This window comes from Callospermophilus lateralis, chromosome 6 (genome assembly GCF_048772815.1).
Source record: "Callospermophilus lateralis isolate mCalLat2 chromosome 6, mCalLat2.hap1, whole genome shotgun sequence".
Taxonomy (NCBI): Eukaryota; Metazoa; Chordata; class Mammalia; order Rodentia; family Sciuridae; genus Callospermophilus; species Callospermophilus lateralis.
Window position 1 is genome coordinate 90191705 of NC_135310.1, and position 19870 is coordinate 90211574.

General features: G+C 33.6%; 1 protein-coding gene across 5 annotated transcripts in view; it reads right to left on the reverse strand.

The window, feature by feature from the left end:
• The window catches only part of Smap1 (small ArfGAP 1), a 181800-nt gene that overhangs the window by 130612 nt on the left and 31318 nt on the right, over nt 1-19870 (reverse strand). The gene's annotated exons all lie outside the window — the stretch shown is intronic.

Below are 19870 nucleotides of genomic sequence, written 5' to 3' on the forward strand. Positions count from 1 at the left end.
TGCCGATGTGTTCTGGATATGTTGCCTGAACTGCACAACCCTCCTGTCTCAGCCTCTCAAGTAGCTGATGTAACACATTTTTAAAAACTAAAACATAGGGCTGGAAACAGAGCTCACTGGTAGGTAGAGCACTAGCCTAGCATATGTGAAGCCCTGGGTTCATCCTCCATCACCACAAAAGTAAACAAACAAAAAATAAAAACAAATCCCAATATTATATATAGCTATAATATAATGTGCCAATTTTTATTCATTGAAAATTCATTTTTTTCATTGAAAGTATATACTTAATGTACACATACATTGAAAGTACTGTATCAAATAAAATAAATAAAACATAAATCAATAAGGAAAAAAACCAATTTTTCAGAAAATTGGCCAAAAGCTATGAATGGATAATTCATAGAAGAAATGTATGCCCAACAAACTTATGAAAATAGGTACATCTCACTGGTAATTATGGAAAATGACCTATGTTGCATACAACAGAGTTTTTAAATACATTAGTACTGTATGCAACAATGAAAACAACAACTGCCTCAAAAAGCTTTATAGGAACTGAGGTATACTGTAAAATGTTACTTTTTGATCATGGTCAAAAAATCCTGAAAATATTAGAGATACTAACAGACTCAAATATTCAGGAGCTTATACCTGATTTTTATAAATTACTTGATTATGAAAAATTTCAAGTTTTTAAAAAAATATTGAAGGCTTATGTTTTAAGTACACTTTTTTTTTCTTTTTTCTTTTTGCAATGCTGAGAATTGAACCAAGGGCTTGGAGCATGCTAGGCAAGTGCTCTACCACTGACATAAACCCCCAGACCCTTACTTTTTATGTGAACTTGAAATCTACTCTACTAAAACATTAAAGCCAGTAATTACAAAACAGAAAAACTAAACACATGTCCCTCCAAACTTCTTAATTACACAGGAAGTAGGTTATGTATATACAATTTTTCCCAAATATCTTGCTTTTAAATTTGAGAAATGACATCTACAAGCTGACAAACATACATTTGGGACTCCAAGGACTACTCTAGATACAGTTATACCTCCAGTTATTTTCCATCTGTCTAATCATTTCTAACTCAACTATCTGTAACACAACTATCCATGTTTTGAAGCTTACACAGAAATCTATGTTATACAGTTAAAAATAAATAGCTGCTACAACTTAGCAGTTTAGTCTCAAATAAGAAGAGTTAAAGAAACACAATTGTCTCTCAAATTCCACTGTGCTTATGCATCACCTGAGGATATTATAAAAAATGCAAACTCTAATTCTGCAGTACCTGGAGTGGCACCTAATAGTGAATTCCCAGTTATACTTATGCTGCCATCCACAGACCATATTCTGAATAGTAGGGTTCTAGATTACTGTTGACAGTCTTCATATTCAAGAATTCAGTGTACAGTAGACTTAGCTAATCAATACCTGAAACTGCACATAATACCCAACTACATAAATACTATGGTTGTTTCTTATACATGAGTATGGTAATGTTTAATTCATAAATTGGGCACAATAAGATATTAAGAAAAATAATAAAAGAGAACAATTATAACAAACATTATAATAAAAATTACAGAAATGTGTTCTCTCAAAATATCTCACTATACTGCACTCATCCTTCTTCTTGTGATGATACTTAAAGGAAACAATTTACAGCTTCTCTTTGGCCTCTCTAAACTGACACTCTGAATACTCCTGTGCTTTGGGGCCATTACTATATAAAATATGAGTTACTTGAATGCAAGCACTGATACCACAACAATGTTTCTGAAACTGAGATGGCTACTAAGTAACCAACTGAGAATAGCATATATAGCATGGATATGCTACACAAAGGGATGATTCACATTCTAGACAGGACAGACTAGAGAGAGATGGCATGAGATTTCATCACATTCAGAATGGTCAGTAATGTGAAACTGTTCATTTCTGAATTTTCCATGCAATATTTTCAAATTACAGTTGACTATGTGTAACTGATACTGCGGAAAGTGAAATCATGGATAAGGGAGAACCACTGTCCTTTCTGATCTGCTTTCACATACCTGTGAGCTCATTAAGTGTGGTGGCAATAAGAATGGAAATAAACAAACATGAGTCACCAAAAAAACTAAGATTTAGTGATAGAAAAATATAGTAAAAAAGGAGAAGGTAGAGAACAAAATGTCTGCAAGTTCTGTATTTGGAATTTTTAAAAAAGTTATTTGTAAAGACTCAGAAAACTGCAGAATTGTTGAATGGTTTAAATGACAGTGACACACTGAGATGAAAAATGTCCAGCAATCTATGAAGATCGACTAAAGTTTACCTGGAACATTTTCTTCAAGAATGACAGTTGCAACCCCAATAGGGAGTACAAAAAGTAAAGAAAGCAGAATACTAATTCAGAGAGAAAATGAAAAGCAATGCAAAATCAAAGGAGAAAGTTTTAAAGAAAACATGGTCAACAGTGTCAAATAATTCATAGAAGTTAGTAGAATGAAGCTAGAAAAAAACATGTGGATGTGGGAACTGTAGTAATTGAGAGGTCATAGGTAACCTCATAAAGACTAGGCGGAGTGAAAAGAATTCTACTTCCAGTCTAAGCTCTTAGCATTTCAGTCTATGACACCAAGCCTTTATTTAAAAACAATTTTCCATTCTCCTCTATATTGTTTTCATGACCATCCTGGTCTTAATTCTTCTGAAATTATTTTTCAAAATTCCAACGTAAATCAAGGAGTAATAAGAACACACTCCTTGCTTTCCCTTGAATACAACTCAATTATTCTGTCTTGGCACTTTGCTTCACACCAACCATTTTCCTTACCTAAAATGTTCTGCTAGTGACCACACAATTTCTACCCCATCTTCAAGGACTAAACAAAGTACTGTCTTCTTCTTTAAGCTCTTCCTTATGACTTCATCCTCCATTCTCTTCTCCTATAAAAGTCTATAGTTCATGATAGCTTGTCTCATATAGTATGCCACAACAGGTACCTTCTATTTTTTCATTTGTTGTTAGCAATTGTGTCTTAAAGTAGATGGTAAATTTCTCATTAGGAAAGCTCTATGGCCTTCTGCATCACTTATAGTAAGGAAATAGGCTATATAATAAAAATCTGCCAGGTCTGATGACTTAGTCAAATATGGAGGTTCTTTGATTCCTGGAGCAATTGATCTACTATTTTTTTTAAAGGAAATGAAACCAAAAACTCTGTGGCAGAAATTATGGTCTTTAATAATTTTGCCATTCTTATTTTGGTAATAAAAGCCTTTGACTATTAACTAGAAATATGGCTTTCCAGATAAGACTATATTTCTCAGCCTCCTCTACAGCAAAATATGGCCACATAACCAAGGTCAGGCCAATAAAATTTGAGCAGAAAAGATGTGTTTTGCTATTAACCACCCTGGGCCTGTGTTTCCTATTCTCTTCCCCATTCCCATTATTTGTGAGATAATAGAAAACTAACCTGTTACCTTGGATCCAGATGTTGAGCCCCATGTTGAAGATGACAGAACTACTCTATCCACATTGGATAGTTCATCTTTAGACTAAAAGGAAGAAAAATAACCTATCCTATTTAAGCCACAGTCTTTCGGAGTGAGTCATTTTGTTATAGCAGTTAAGCCTATAATCAAAATAATTCAATGTGAATTATAATTGTATTTGGTACCAGCAAATAGAATACATCTGAGATTTAATATTCCTTGATTTCAGAGACAAAATCCTAAATGAAGGATTAAAGAACAAACAATAAAACATATTCTCATCAAACTCAAATGCTCTAAATTCAATTTAAATCACCAATCATATGTTAAGTGTTTATTTTAACCAAGGTATTAAATGAAGAAGGCAAAACACAGATTATGCCATCAAGGAGCTTCAAGTCTAGTAAGTAAGACAGTGGTTATAATATAAGGGTAAATGATGTGGGAACACAGAAGAGGAAAAAGATGAATGCTGAACAGCAATATCAGTATAAGCTCTATAGAGTCAGTGGTATTTGAGGCAATTACTAAAAGTCAAGTATAGGAAGAGAAGGTAAAGCCTGGACAAGGTACAAAAGCACAAAGTACATCCTAAGTTAAGTGAACAGTCCCTCCCATTTTGAAGAGTCTAGACTTTGCTATGATGTATGATCAAAAAATATAATACTAAAGTGCCTTATAACTAAATTTCTTTTTCACTGATTTGATTTTAAGTAATGATACCCACATGTAGCTTGAATTTGTATTATACAAAGTGGTACTAAGTCAGAAATAAAAGGAAGTTTTAAGGTATAGAAATCTTGTAGATTGTAAAAAAATTAATTTGCTGACTGATAAATCATTTATACATATAAAAAAATAAACAGAAATCTTCCTGAGATCTCAATGTATGGCCTAGAAGCTTTCATGCCATTTGAAAAATAAAACGAAATTTTGTTCTTTTCAGAAAAAAGAAAAAATCTTTTGCTTTCCATGATGGATTTAGATATAGAAAAGCTTCTTTGATTTTTCCCCCCCAGTACTAGGGATTGAATCCAGGGGTGCTACCACTGAGCTACACCTCCCAGCCCTTTTTAAATTTTTTTTTTTTTTTTTTTTTTTTTGAGACAGGGTCTCTCTAAGTTGCTTAAGGCCTCACTAAATTGCTGAGGTTGGGCTCCAATTTATAATCCTCCTGCCAGTCTCTCGAGTCACTAGGATTACAGGTGTGTACCAACCTTTGAATATTTTTTATAAAAAGAAAATACAGTAAAGAAAAAAGACTTAAATTGCTTATAGTAATTTCCTTTTTAAGATTTGGTTCTTCTAGGGCTGGGATTGTGGTTCAGTGGTAGAGCACTTGCCTGGCATGTTCAATTATGTGGTGCTGAGGATTATATGACTTAAATTCAATCCTCAGCACCACATAAAATAAATAAATAAAATAAGGGCGGTGTGTCCATCTGCAACTTAAAAAAAAATTAAAGAAAAAGACTTAGTTCCTCTATAAGCTTCTCTAACCCTTCAGCAACACTTTTTAAATAACACTTATCACAATGATTTACAGTTAATTATTTTATCTGTCTTTTCTGAGAAACTGTGATTTCTTTGAGAATACTAACTCCATTTTATTGATCTCTGTGTGCCAGACCCAGGCACAATGTCAGCTACAAAAATTTAGATAGTCTTCAACTTACAAATAATAACTATGATCTTAAGTCATATAAGTTATTGCTATCAAAACTGCTAAGACAGAAATTTTAAAAGAAACCACTATCCTACTGAATAAGTAAAACATTATCATTATTTCCAAACACATTGCCAGTTGTAATTCTAATAAACATGCAAGATTGCCACCCATTTTAGAGACTGAGAAACTTGTGCTCAAAATATAATGAAAAATGCTAGTAATGGTGAGAAAGTGCTAGAACCATATTATGGGCAGATCTCCAAATGCAACTGAAAATACTTTGTAATGTCTCCTACCCTTGTAATTCTGGTACTATCCCAAACAAAATTTCCTACCACTGGATAATTGGTTTTACTCTATTTTGTTAATATTCTGAAATGCCAAGTTACTTGCTATTGAAGCAATTAATTTAAAAATGCAAATAACTTTTTCCTATCCTTCCATAAGTAACATTTTTTTGCACATTATTTAGTTCATTTTATTTCTTTCCTCATAACATTCAAGATTAGAGACAGTAAGAACTAGATTTGGTAGTTTTAGTGGGAAAGAAAAACTGCAAAGAACAAGAAAAATTTTGCTCATGGAAAAGCAGAGTGGAAGGGGAAGGCAAAATCCACTAAGATATAAAGAGTAATTCTTCCAGCAGCATCATTAGTAGTAGGTGCCTCAGGAAAGAGACACAAACCAATGCAATAAAATGAGCTCAAAGAGAAACTACCTGTATCAGAATATTGTCTGTGACCAAGCATGAAATAAGGATAAGTCCCCTTTTTTCTCTCCCTCTCAAGGCTCTTTATTCTCTATCCATGAGTATTAGCTTACCCTTCATTGCTTATTATCAATAATGTTTTTCATTGGTATGCTAATAGACAACCAGGAGAAATAAACAATGATTATTGTTTTATTTTATTTATAGTTTTCCATACTATAAACAAATGAACTACAAGTCTGAAAAAGAACTTGGGGATGGGGAAGGCAGATTGGAAATGACTGCAAATAAGCCTGAGAGGTCATTTTGGAGTGATGGAAATGTTCTAAAACTCCATTGTGGTAAGGGTTACAAAATTTTGTTAATATGCTAAAAATTAGTATATACACTTAAATAGATAAGCAGTATAGTATGTAAATTCTATACCTACATGCATTCAATGTAAAACTGAAATATCATATATTCCTTTTTAAAATTGGTTTTTCCTTACTTTACCAGAAAAGAAATAATGACAGTCAAAAATAGAGCCAGTATGGGCTGGGGATGTGGCTGAAGTGGTGACACACTCGCCTGGCATGCGTGCGGCCCGGGTTCGATCCTTAGCACCACATACAAACAAAGATGTTGTTTCCGCCAAAAACTAAAAAAAAAAATAAATATTAAAAAGTTCTCTCTCTCTCCCTCCCCACCCCCCTCTCTCACACACACTCTCTCTTTAAAAAAAAAAAAAATAGAGCCAGTAGATTGAAGTTGACAAGACTGGTGGATGATCCTAAGATGTGCAGCTCTGGCAGATATACAGAAATGTCAACCAAGAAGCCATGGACTCAGTTTCTATCACATTAAAAAAGATGATAATAAGATTTTTATTAAACACAAAAGTTTAAATAAGAGTTCCATAAACAGTATTTCAAGAATGGTTATTTTAAAGTTCCAAATGGTTTCTTATAGCAAATATTTTATTATACAATGTTCTAAGAAGTGATTTTTAAAATAACTTTTTAATCTGAAGGAAATTAACATTTTGTCATGACCTAATCATCTGTGGTTATCCGCATCACATCCATGTTTTCCTGTAAAGTAGCATCAATAACGGCAGAAGATGAAAGCATAGGGATAACATTTTGCAACCAGAATTCCTGCACAATCATTATAAACTTCAAAAGAATTATCACAATGCTAATTAAAAGTTCTGTGTGCTATTTTATCTATTTTTATGGTGCTGGGGATCAAACACAAAGCTTCATAAATTCTAGACAAGCGCTCTACCATTGAGCTATATTCCCAGATTTGAGGTATTCCTTAAGAAATGCTGAAGGGGGTCTGGGGATGTGGCTCAAGTGGTAATGCCTGGCATGTGCGGGGCGCTGGGTTCAATCCTCATCACCACATAAAAATAAAGATGATGTGTCCACCGAAAACTGAAAAATAAATATTAAAAAATTCTCTCTCTCTTCTCTCTAAAAAAAAAAAAGAAATAAATAAATACTGAAGGTATATCAAGGAGGTTTAAAACAAACAGGAGAACAAAAAAAAAGTCTATAAATAACCACTTTTATATCACTATGTCAAACAAAATAAAACATTCAAATTCAAATGTTTTTTTTAGTCTCTAAGATAAACAGCATAACACATACTGGGTTTTTTTTGTTTTGTTTGTTCAAGCTAGGGTTCTTGCCTGTTGTCCAGTCTGGTCTTCCCACCACAGCCACTCCAGTAACTGGAACTACAGACATGCTTACCACATCCATCTCTTACCAATTCAACTCAATGCCCAGCATAAACTCAGTAAGTGAGACACAAAGATGAGAGAAAGAAAGAATGCTAAGTGAGAAAAGTGATTTCAGAGAATGTTTGAGATCCCTACTGGTACTCTATCAGGCACTGGAAAGGGTCATATGACAAAAACAAAAAGTAATCCACTCCTTACTCCTCCCTATCCCCCCCCCCACCTTCCAATTCAAAGTCTAACTGCAGTGTACAGGGAGGGCAAATACATCCACAAAGGTACATGTCCATTAATTACCTCAAGAGAATATACTCTCTTTGCAAATGCTCTCATTTTGATCTAAGGTTTATTTATGTAGCACTGCCCTTTCTTAGTATTTGTTGAATCTTACAAAGAATTTATCACTGATGTTATTAGAACAATCGATGAAACAGTAGCTCTACAAATTAAATAAATTGTGTTATCAATGTTAACTGCCTGATTTGGGTAACTGTACTAAGGTTATTTAATAAAAGTCCTTCCTTGTTTTTAGGAGATAAGCTAAATATTTAGGCTTACAGACACATTTTGGCTGTAACTTATTCTAAAACAGTTCAGAAAAAAAATGTGTTTGTGTGATATATACATATATACAAAAAAGAAATGTGCTAACAGCAAATCTTACTATCATGTATAGTTATAATGTACAAATAAAAAATATAATAAAGAACAAATGTGATTAACATTTGAAGAAGTTAAATAAAGGATGGAAAAGAAAATTGTATTAATACAATGTGCTTCATTTACTCTTTATTTTTTGTAGGGGAATTGAACCCAGGGTCACTTCACCACTGAGCCACATCCCCAGTCCTTTTTATATTTTATTTGGAGACAGGGTCCTGCTGAGTTGCTTAGGGCCTCAATAAGTTGCTGAGGCTGGCTTTGAACTTGCAATCCTCCTGCCTCAGCCTCGGGAGCCACTGGGATTACAGGCATGTGCCATTGCACCCAGCTTCCTTCATTTACTCTTGCTTTCACTTATAGAAATGAGCAAATGAGAATAGAATGCTATGTATGATCAGTAAATAAGAATATTATAATTAAAAAAAAGGAAAAATCATCCCATATTCACCTAATTTTTCTTAACATCAGTTTCTTCTTAAAAATAAAAGACCACCATCTTCCATATTTAAACAACCATTATGAACATCAAAAGACAAAACACATACATGAAAGCTTTCTATAACTATGAATCATTTTTGTAGAGCTAACAAATCCTTTTCTCTGTATTCCATACTTTTCCGATCTACTAGAAGAAGTCCAGGATACATCAATCTTTTTACTCCAAAAATCTACAATTTCTTAATCATGAAATTCCACCAGTTACATAATAGAGGATAAAAAGTAATATTTTGGGGGGATGAAATTAACATTAAAAATACACATTAATTATGAGATACTTCTCAAGGTGAGAGAAACAAAAACAAGAAAATACTTTTTGTTTTCTTTTTTGTATCCCTGGTTGGGCACCAAAAGAAAATGATTCTTTACTTCTTAGGATTGAGGAGATGTGGAATAACTCTAGCTTTCACCTCATCTCTAAGTAGATTTTTATAACCCACTTATGTTTAATTCAATATGTTGCTTTTATATATCTGAGGCAGAACTAAGTTTTCCACTGCATCCCTCCCCAATCCAACACATGCTCTTAATTTCTGCAATTTGGTTAATTGCTGATGTAGGGGGAAAAAAATCGAAGTCATTCTTGTTCCTCTTTTCCTTTCAGTATCTCTATTTATTCAAGAAACCTTTCTAGCCATCTTAATTTTTCTCCCTTCAAATTCATGACTTTAACCTCATGCTGTTTGGGACTGTCTCAGTTAAGGATCTCATCAGCTATCACCTAGAGTCCTAGACTACTACAATATCTGCCTCAATACCCTCATGATTCCAAATAGTGCTTTTCAGACCTGTTAACCTATCATATAAAGTTTAACTTCATTAAATATATATGTATGCCTGGTTACCAATGAACAATTCAATGTTTTGAAGCTGGAAAAGGAGCTTTACATTACTTACACTGGTTCCACTGGCCAAGAAAAAATTAAAAAAAAAAAAACTGTTAAGGGACTTGTGGAAAAGAAGGAGCAATGTAACAAAAGAAATCTGTATTAGTGCTTTTAATAAAACCTATTCTGACAATTAAACAGTGACTATTCTATGACTTTGTTTCCCAATTATCAGCAATACAATAGATACATGGGATAAACTTCTTGAAATTTGATATATTATCCTCAAGTAGTTTATCTAAGAGAATGTACCCAGGAAAATGAGAAACAGTTTTCTTCAGGATGTCTTCACAGTGTAATGCATTAAAAAAAAAAAAAAAAAAAAAGCCTAGTTCCATTTAAATGATATGATATAACCAGAAGTGAAATCACCTAAAAATGTGATCTGTGACCTGAAAATATCTTAGGAAAGGGACATCAGCAAGACAGCAGAACAGGTGGCTCCTGGCTTTCCCTCCTCCCATATATGCAACAAATAATCATCTACACAGGGGTTAATTCCCTCTGAGAAAGCCAGAAACTAGCTGAGACACTTCTATACAAGAGTAACATCCACATCAAAATGAACAGGAAAACCTAAGATGCTCTCATACAAAACCCTCCATTTACAATGTCATACAACTGTGAAAGAATCCTCAACTCTGAGCTTATGCAGTAAGAGTGAATGATTTGCTTTGCCACCTGCACCTCAGATAAAGCATCAATCTCCAAGATATATAAAGAACTAAAAAAAAACTTAACACCAACAAAACAAATAACCCATTCAACAAATGGGCAAAGGAATTGAACAGATACTTCACAGAAGAAATATGACTGGTCAACAAATACATGAAAAAATGTTCAACATCACTATCCATTAGAGAAATGCAAATTAAAACTACACTGAGAATTCATCTCACTCCAGTGAGAATGGCAATTATCAAGAATACAAGTAACAATAAATGTCGGTGAGGATGTGGAGGAAATGGTGCACTCTTCCATTGTTGGTGGTATTGCAAATTGGCGCAACCACCTAGAAAGCAGTATGGAGATTCCTGAGAACTGAAATGACCCAGTTATCCCACTCCTTCGTTTATTCCCAAAGGACTTAAAATCAGCATACTTAAGTGACGTGGCCACATCAATGATTATAGCAGCACAATTCACAACAGTTAAGCTATGGAATCAATCTAGATGCTTTTCAACAGATGCATGGATAAAGAAAATGTGATACATACACATAATAGAATATTACTCACCCATAAAGACAAATGAAATTATGGCATTTGCAGGTAAATGGATGGAACTGGAGACTATCATGCTAAGTGAAATAAACCAATCCCCAAAACCCAAAGGCCAAATGTTCTCTCCAATAAGTGAATGCTGACTCACAAAGTTGGGGGGTGCAGAGGGTTGGACCCTGGATTGTAGGTTGGTGGAGGATAGGAATGGGAAAGACAGTAGAATGAAATTGGACATAACTTTCCTGTGCTCATATATGAATACACGACCAGTGTAACTCCACATCATGTACAACCACAAAAATGGGAAGTGTTAAAAAAAAAAAGAGAGAGAGTGATGATTTGACCTATTCTTACAGCACTCTTTTATGGCTTGGATTCTTAAACAAATTTTCTCTGGAACTAGGGGATTCTGCATTCATGAGTTTCCCTGAATTGCAAACAGATAATTATTAATGAGCATGCATGCACTTTCAAGCTCTAAATCCCTGAGGTCAATACAGACCTTCAAGAACATCTAAAATATCTGCTCCCAGTTTCTCCCTGGAAGAGATTTGTCTGCATACTTTGCTGGTTGCTGTCTGAAGGTCAGGCTTCTATTTGGCCTACATCAGGAAGCTAATGAGGAAGGTAAACAATAAAACTCCTTGAGCCCAAATGGAATTGCAGTAACTTCCCAAGCCTTTTCTCCAACTCATTCCTACAATAAATCCAGGTCTGCAGATTTTTCCGGGAAAGAGTGCATGCACACACCAAGTACCCTAATTTTTTATAGCTCCCACCTAAGGGACTGGCTCCTAAACCAGCTACCTCTGAAAGTTGACAGGATCTTCAGACCACAAAAAAAAAAAAAAATTAAAATGTGGTTTTACAAGTAAGTTCACCTTCATCAGCTATCCCCAAAGGCTTTGGGGTACATAATCTAAATAAAAATGCAAGCATATGCCTCAGATTCTCTCCTTAGTTTAGGGCAAGTAAGTGGGGCATAACCTCCAACACTCAGCTTCTCTTTGAGAATAGAAAGAACTGGAACATACATTCAAGCATCCCAACATTTCCAGCTGTGTTTTAATAGGCTGGTGTCCAAGTCACCTCTCTCAGTGATGGGCAGGACTTGGCACATCTAATTCTAAGGGACAACTAAGAACAAAGACAACAGTTGAAATGAACTTGACTTGAAGAGAAGGACCTAGAATCTCTGGCTAGGCTGAGTAGTGAGATCTATCTCCCATATGAAGCCAGTCTCACAAGCCTGGAAGAGGAGTTGTCTTATCCAATGCACAGAAACCAACATGTCAGCAAAAAACAACTTGATTTAAAAATGGACAAAGGACCCAAATAGACATTTCTCCTGAGAAGACATAAAAATGCCCAACGTGTATATAAAAAGGTGCTCAACATAATTAATCATCAGGGAAATATAAACTAAAATCATAATGCAATATATCACCTCATAGCTGGTAAAAGGATTATTATCAAAAAGACAAGAGGTAACACATTAATAAGGGTGTAAAGGAAAAGGATCACTTAGACACTGCTAGTGGAAATGTAAATTGATATATCCATTGTAGAACACAGTGTGTACAAGATCCTTAAATGATTAAAAATATAACACCATATGACCCAGTAATACTCCACTGAGTATATATCCAAAGGAAATGAAATCAACAACTCAAACGTAGCTCATTCCATGTTCAATGAAGCATTTTCATAGTAGTCAAAATATGGAAATAGCTTAAATGTCTGTTCATTGGGGGCAAACAGGTAAAGAAAATGTGGTACACGTCAAAATGGAATATTATTGATATGATACAGTTATAGCAAAAAAAGGAGATACTGCCATATGATTCACTTGAATCTTCTGTCAAGTGAAATGAGCCAGGCGTAGGGGGAAAAACACAATTTCACTTATAGGCAAATTCATAGGGGAAAGTCAAACAGAAATAGAGTAGAATGGTGGTTACTGAAAGGAAGAAGGCAGACAAAATAGGGAGAAGCCAGAGGGTTAGATAGAGGTATAATGTACACCATGAGGTATACAGATAATAATGTTGTATTATATGCTAAAAATAAGCTAAAAGAGTAGATTTCAGTTGCTCTTTCAACACCAAAAAGGTAACTGTGTTAAGATGATAAATGTATTTGATTGACTATAAAAATCATTTCATAATATGTATTACAACATCATGTTGTATACCTAAAACATATGTAATAAAAAATAAATTCAAAACCATTTACATTAATACATCTTTAATGTAATATTTTGGATCTCTATTTTCAAGCTTTCTTAAATGCTAAAATAGTTCATTTTTTCTTAAATTTTTTTAAGTTGTAGATGGACAAAATACCTTTAATTTTTATTTATTTTGATGTGGTGCTGAGGATCAAACCCAGTGCCTCACACATGGTAGGCAAGCACTTTACCACTGAGCTACAGCCCTAGCCCAAAATGCTTCATTTTTAAAAATAACTGATTTATTTTTCTTTTCACCAAGGCATCAGCAAGCATCAAAATAAAAACATACTCTCAATAGCTTTCAGAGTTGACTCAACACAATTTTGTTTATATTTCCTTTTAAATTAAAAAAGCTTAAATGAGAATATAAAATTCTTTTTTAGTATTATCAATAAGTTAATATCCTTTGTTATCAAAAAATAAATAACTTTGTCAGATAATTTCATGAAAATTCTACACTGGCTATTAACTGGACACATTCAGAAATGAAGTTTATTCATTTTGTTAAACTGAAATCAAGCTCAAACATTTTTTGTTTAGGAGATGAAAATATGACAAAACTGCCACAAATCCAAATTCCAGTATAAAATAATTAGAAGTTAGTTAATAGTATCAAAACTGACAAAAGAAATCATTAATGTCAAAAGCAGAACAGCTAATAAACAAAAACCAACTACTGGGAAAATAACAGGACAACAGGAAAGACAAAAGATATCTGAAAAATGCAAAATAGCTATATTTCTAATAATATATTTTATTCTACTATTATCCCAATTTCTTATGATAAAATTCCAAAAACTATATGGCAACATTGGTGTATTTAACATACTCTGGAGCTATGCATTAGCAACTTGTTCATTTTGCTTTTCATTCCTGAATTCTAGGCTCTGTTATTATCTGCGTATACTCCCAGGCCAAAATTCTAACAATACCCATAACAAAATAATTCAGAGAATGGGGTGGGCATCATCTTAAACTGGTTTAATATTGAGCGCCATCTGGTGGTATAAGTTTTAAATGATTTCCATTTGTTTAAAGATGTTTATTAAATATAAATAAGGTTATAAAATTTTAAAATTTTTTAAATTATGAAAATATCTCAAGTTAACAAAAAAGCAAAGCAAAAACTGTCAATACAATTTAACCAAAAATGTAAACACACTTTGAACTATTCTGAAAAGATGCTACAGCAGTTTATCAGATCATTTACTAAGCAATCAGATATACATATCTCTAAGCAGCATTTTAATATTGCATATTTGATCCACATGATATCATAAGGGAAGACAAGTTCAACGACGCATTATAGGTCTGAGGTTATAGCTCAGTGGGAAAGTGCTCGCCTCGCACCTGTGAGGCACTGTGTTCAATCCTCAGCATCACATAAATATAAAAAAATAAACAAACATTGTGTTCATCTGCAACAAAAATATTTTTTAAAACAATGCTTTATCAATAAACACGATCTTCATTTAAAAAACAAGCAATTAGTTCACTGATTTTAATTTAAAATGAAAATCTATTGGGGAAAAATGAGATTATTTTACTGCAAAGTTTAATTTTGGTTTGTTTTATAGTTTAGATATTAGGTGTCCCCCAAAAACTCATGTATAAAACAACGCAAGGTTTAGAAGCTAAATGCTTGGGCTATGGAGAGCCTTAACCTAATTAGTTCATAAATTCGCTGATAAGGATCAAGTGGTGGCAACAGACAGGTAAGATATAGCTGGAGGCGATGGGTCACTGGGGGACTGCCTTTGGGGTAGCAAAGCAATCTCTCTCTCTGCATCCTTGTTGTTATGTTCTGAACTGCTTTTCTCTGCCATGATGTTCTGCCTTACGGGCCCAGAACAATGGAGTCACCATCTATGGACTTGAAACTTCTGAAACCATGAGCACCAAATAAATTTTTCCTCCTCTAAAATTGTTTTTATCAGATCTTTTGATCACAGCGATAAAAAGGCTGACTGAAACACTTTGCTTCTTTCTTTTGTCAGAATGCAAGTAGAAAGTTTTTAACTATGAAAAGTGCAGTAAAGAAGATAAAACTGGTTTATTATTGTACAAAGTCAGGAAGTCAATGTGGTATAGTTGTCAAGCGTAAAGTTTTTCAGCTTTTCTCCCGTGTTGTTCTGCTGTATCTGCAGGTCTTTATTCTGCAGGATAGGGTTTGTTAAAGTTTGTCAAGAATAAGGCCTACTTTAAGAAATACCAAGTAGAATTTAAAAGACAAGAAGGCAAAACTTATTACTATGCTCAGACATGCTTGATCCGGGACAAAAATAAGTACAATACACCTAAATACAGTTAAGTTTGTTTATAACATTCTTTCTCATATAATGCTTAGGGTTACTAACACCTTGCACATGCCAGGTAAGTGCTCTACCACTGAGCCACAACCCCAGCCCAAATTTAACTATTTGTAAAGTGCAGGAGAAATGTTAAGTTTCAGTAAAAAGAAACAAAGCACTTTAAAAAGTAATTTTCATGTCTTGATTCTATTAAATTACCATACTGAGTTACATTTCTAGCTAAAATATGGAGAAGCAATGAATTTACCTGAATAAAACAACTTAAGAACCATAGAAAATAATATAAAACAACATTCCTAAAAAGACTAGAAATCAAGAGGTGGCAAATAAATTAGGAAAGAGCCCTACAATGACCTTAGCTTACTGCCTAGGGAAAAATGTTCAGAGCATGGCAAGGAAGATAAACCCAAAAGCAACCCTGTTTTCATAAGGCAAAAGAAAGGAGAGAGATACAGAGAAAACTCCTTACTTTGGCAAAAAGCCACCACTGAGCATTCAATGGAGTATTGATTATAACAAATGTGTGGGGAAATTACTGAAGACAGAAAAACCCACCCCAAGGAAACAAATCTTAAAGCTCAAACACATCAGGAAAATTTCCCATAAGCTGCACTAGAAAAACCTCACCATTCATAAATCATCAAATGTGACACTTGGACGAATTTTTGAACTAATAATGGGATATTCAAGATCAAGCTTAAAAGCAAGACCTGGAAGAGTCAGACTACTTCTAAGTAGTCTGTTCTGACTGTCCCAAGAACAAAAATAAAATAAAAATTTATAGGAATACAAAAATATCCATAATTCACAAGTAAAATTCACAGTATTTAACAAACAAAAAGTTGCCAGTCATAAAACCTATAAAGAGAAGAAAAGTCAATCAATGGAAACTGATAGAAAAATTACACTGATGGCTAGGGCAGTGGCGCATGCCTGGAATCCCAGCAACTCAGGAGGCTAAGGCAGGAGGATCACAAGTTCAAAGCTACCTCAGCAACTTAGTAAGGCCCTGAGCAACTCAGCAAGACCCTCTCTCAAAATAAAAACATAAAAATAAAAGAAGCTAGGGATATGACTCAATGAGCAACCATGAGTTCAATACTTAGTACCAAAAAAATATATATACTGATGATATAGAGTTGGTAGGCAAGAACATTAAAAACCATTTTATGTTCAAGAAGGTCTAGGAAAGACTGAACATTTTAGGAAGAGGTTGGAATCCTTAGGATGTAGTGAAAGGAAATTAGGTAATTGGAAATATTATGAACAACTTTATGCTAATAAATGTACCCATTCCTTGAAAGACACAAATGAGCTCTCTCCAGAAGGCAAAGTCATTCTGAATAACCCAGTATCTATTAAAGAAAAATGAATTTTCAGTTTAAAATTTTCAGTAATGCAAGCAAACAAATAAAAACTCCAGGCCTAGGGGGTAGGGCTGCAGCTCAGTGATAATGCTTGCCTGGCATGCATGAAGCCCTGGGTTCAATCCCCAGCACCAAAAAAATTTTTTTAAAAAGTTGTTTAAATATTTTTTAAATGTATTATTGAAAAACAAAAACAAAATCCAGGCCCAGAACACATTTTTGGGGAAATCAAACAATTAAGGAATTAAAGAATATATTAATTCTATACAAATTGTTCAGGAAACTAAAGGAAAAGGGGGAGAAGAAAATGCTTCCTAATCCATTCTGTGAAGCCAATATTACCCTGATATCAAACCAGACCTCTGTCATTTATCAAAAGAAATAAACCCTACAGATTGAAACCTTAAAATTTTAAACAAAATTTTACCAAATGAAATCCAAGACTACATAGAAAGGATAATAAAGCAAGACCAAGTATGACTTATTCTAGGAATGCAAGGTTAATTTAATGTGTAAAAATGAATGTTATTTAGTGTTTAAAAATTATATGGTCATCTCAATAGATGCAGAAGAAGCATAAAATTCAGCATCCATCTGATAAAGACTCTCAACAAACTAGGAAAAGAAGAGAACTTCCTCAACTTGATAAAAGCCATCTGTTAGAGAGTAAATGGCTGAATTCTTGCCCCTTTACATCAGAAACAAGACCAACAAGTCCACTCTCAGAACTTCTATTTCACTGAAGGTTCCAGTCAATGCAATAAAATAAAAAGGAAAGGAAAGGAAGATTGAAAAGGAAGCAATATTTATCTTTGAAGATAATGATTGTCTAGGTAGGAGATTTGATATAATCTACAAAAAAGGCTATTAACACCAATAAATGAGGTTAGCAAGGTTGTAGGAGACAAGATAAATATGCAGAAACCTACTGTATTAATATATATATAAACAACAATTAAAAACTGAAATTTTTTAAATACAATTTATAATAACACTGAAAAATAAAAACTTGTCAATAAATCTAACAACAAAAAAAAAAGCCTGTACACTGGAAACTACAAAATATTCCTGCAAAAAATTAGATAAGACCTAAATAAATATAGTTGCTTTGTTCATAGATTGGAAAACTACATTATTAAAGATGTCAATTCTCCCCCAAATATATCTACAGTCTCAAAGTCATCCCAATTAAAATCCTAGATTACTTGTAGAAAGTAACAAACTGATTCTATATGAACATATACAGAAATTCAGGGGACCTACAACAGCTACAACAACTTTGAAAAATAGCAAAATTGAGGTACTTATAGTATCTGACTTCAGGGTTTACCATAAAGCTACAGTGATCAATATAGTGTAATACTGGCATTCAGGCAGACAAATATCAAAAACAGTAAACTCCAGAAATATTCCTGACGTATACAGTAAATTGATCTTTTGATTAAAAAAAATCAGTTTGATAAAGGTACAAAGGCAATTCAGGGGAGAAAGAATGAACTGTTCAAAAAATGGTTCTGGGTGGGCTGGGGATTGAGCTCAGTTCCATAACACTAGTTATCTAGCAAGTGCAAGGCCCTGGGATCAATCCTCAGAACCATCAAAAAACAAAGAAAAAATAAAAAATAGGCCTGGAAGGACAGAAAAAAAAATAAACTTTGATTCATACTGCTTATTATATACCAAAAAAACTCAAAATAGATCATGACCATACTTTTAAAACACAAAACTTTTAGGAAAAAGCACAGGATAAAATATTCAGGATTTAGGGCTAGGCTAGTAGTAGTTACACTTGCAAAAAAAAAAAAAAAAAAACTAATGTATAAAAAGAAAAATTAATAAATTGAACCTCATCAAAATTTTAAAATTTTCCTATTGTGAAAAGCCATGTGAAGAGGATGTAAAGTCAATATACAGAGCAGCAGAAAGTATTTGCACATATCTAACAAAAAAGAGTAGTATCTAGAATATTTAACGCATTTCAAAACACAATATTAGCAAAACATCCAATTAGAAAATGAAAATCACAGACATTTCATATATAAAGAGGCATAGATGGCACATGAGATATTCAACATCTTTAATTAGCCATTAGAAAAATGCAGATCAAAACTCATACTAAGCCAGCCTTGGGGGCGCATTCCTGTAATCCCAGTAGCTCTGGAGGCTGAGGCAGAAAGATCACAAGTTTAAAGCCAGCCTCACCAATTTAGCAAGGCCCTAAATAATTTAGTGAGACCTTGACTCAAAATAAAAAATAAAAAGGACTGGGGATGTGGCTCAGTGGTTAAGCACCCCTGGATTCAATCCCTGGTATAAAACAAACTCATTCCACTATCGCACACATTTAACAGAGCGGCAAAACGGTTAAAGCAAAAAATAGGGACAAAACCAAAAGCTGGCAAAGATATAGAGAAACTAGATCATTTACAAATCACTAATAGGAAGATAAAACTGCACAAACACTTTGGATAAGTTTGGCTGTTTTTTTTTTTTTATAAATCTAAACACAATTATTATATGGCTCAGCAAAATGCTCTACAGGGCAGTTATAAGAGAAATGAAAATTTATGTCCACAGAAAACTCTATACACATTTTTTTTTTAGAGTGGAAAGTAGAAGCTTTATTAAGACAGCAGAAAAGACTTCTCCCCAGAGGAAGAAAGGGACCCAAGAGGTGGAATCCCTACACACAAATATTAACAGCAGCTTTATTTTTAATAGCTCAAAAGTAGAAAAACCAGAAGTCCAAAAGAATAGTTAAACTATTTAACACACATACATATTGCAAAAAACTATTTAATAAGAGAGAAAACTATCAACATATATAATAGACTTAGATTAACTCTCCAAAGAATTACACTAAATGAATAAAGTTAATCCCATAAAGTTACTTATGATTCATATGGCCCTTTTAAAATGACAAAATTTTAGTAATGGAAAATAAATTCATGGCTGCCAAGCATGGTTAGAAATGCAGGAGTGAAGAGTGGGAAATAGGTAGGTCTGTGTGCTTATAAAATGGCAATCCAATAAATCCTTGAAGGGATATATAAACCTGTATATAATAAAACTATTCAATTAAATACAT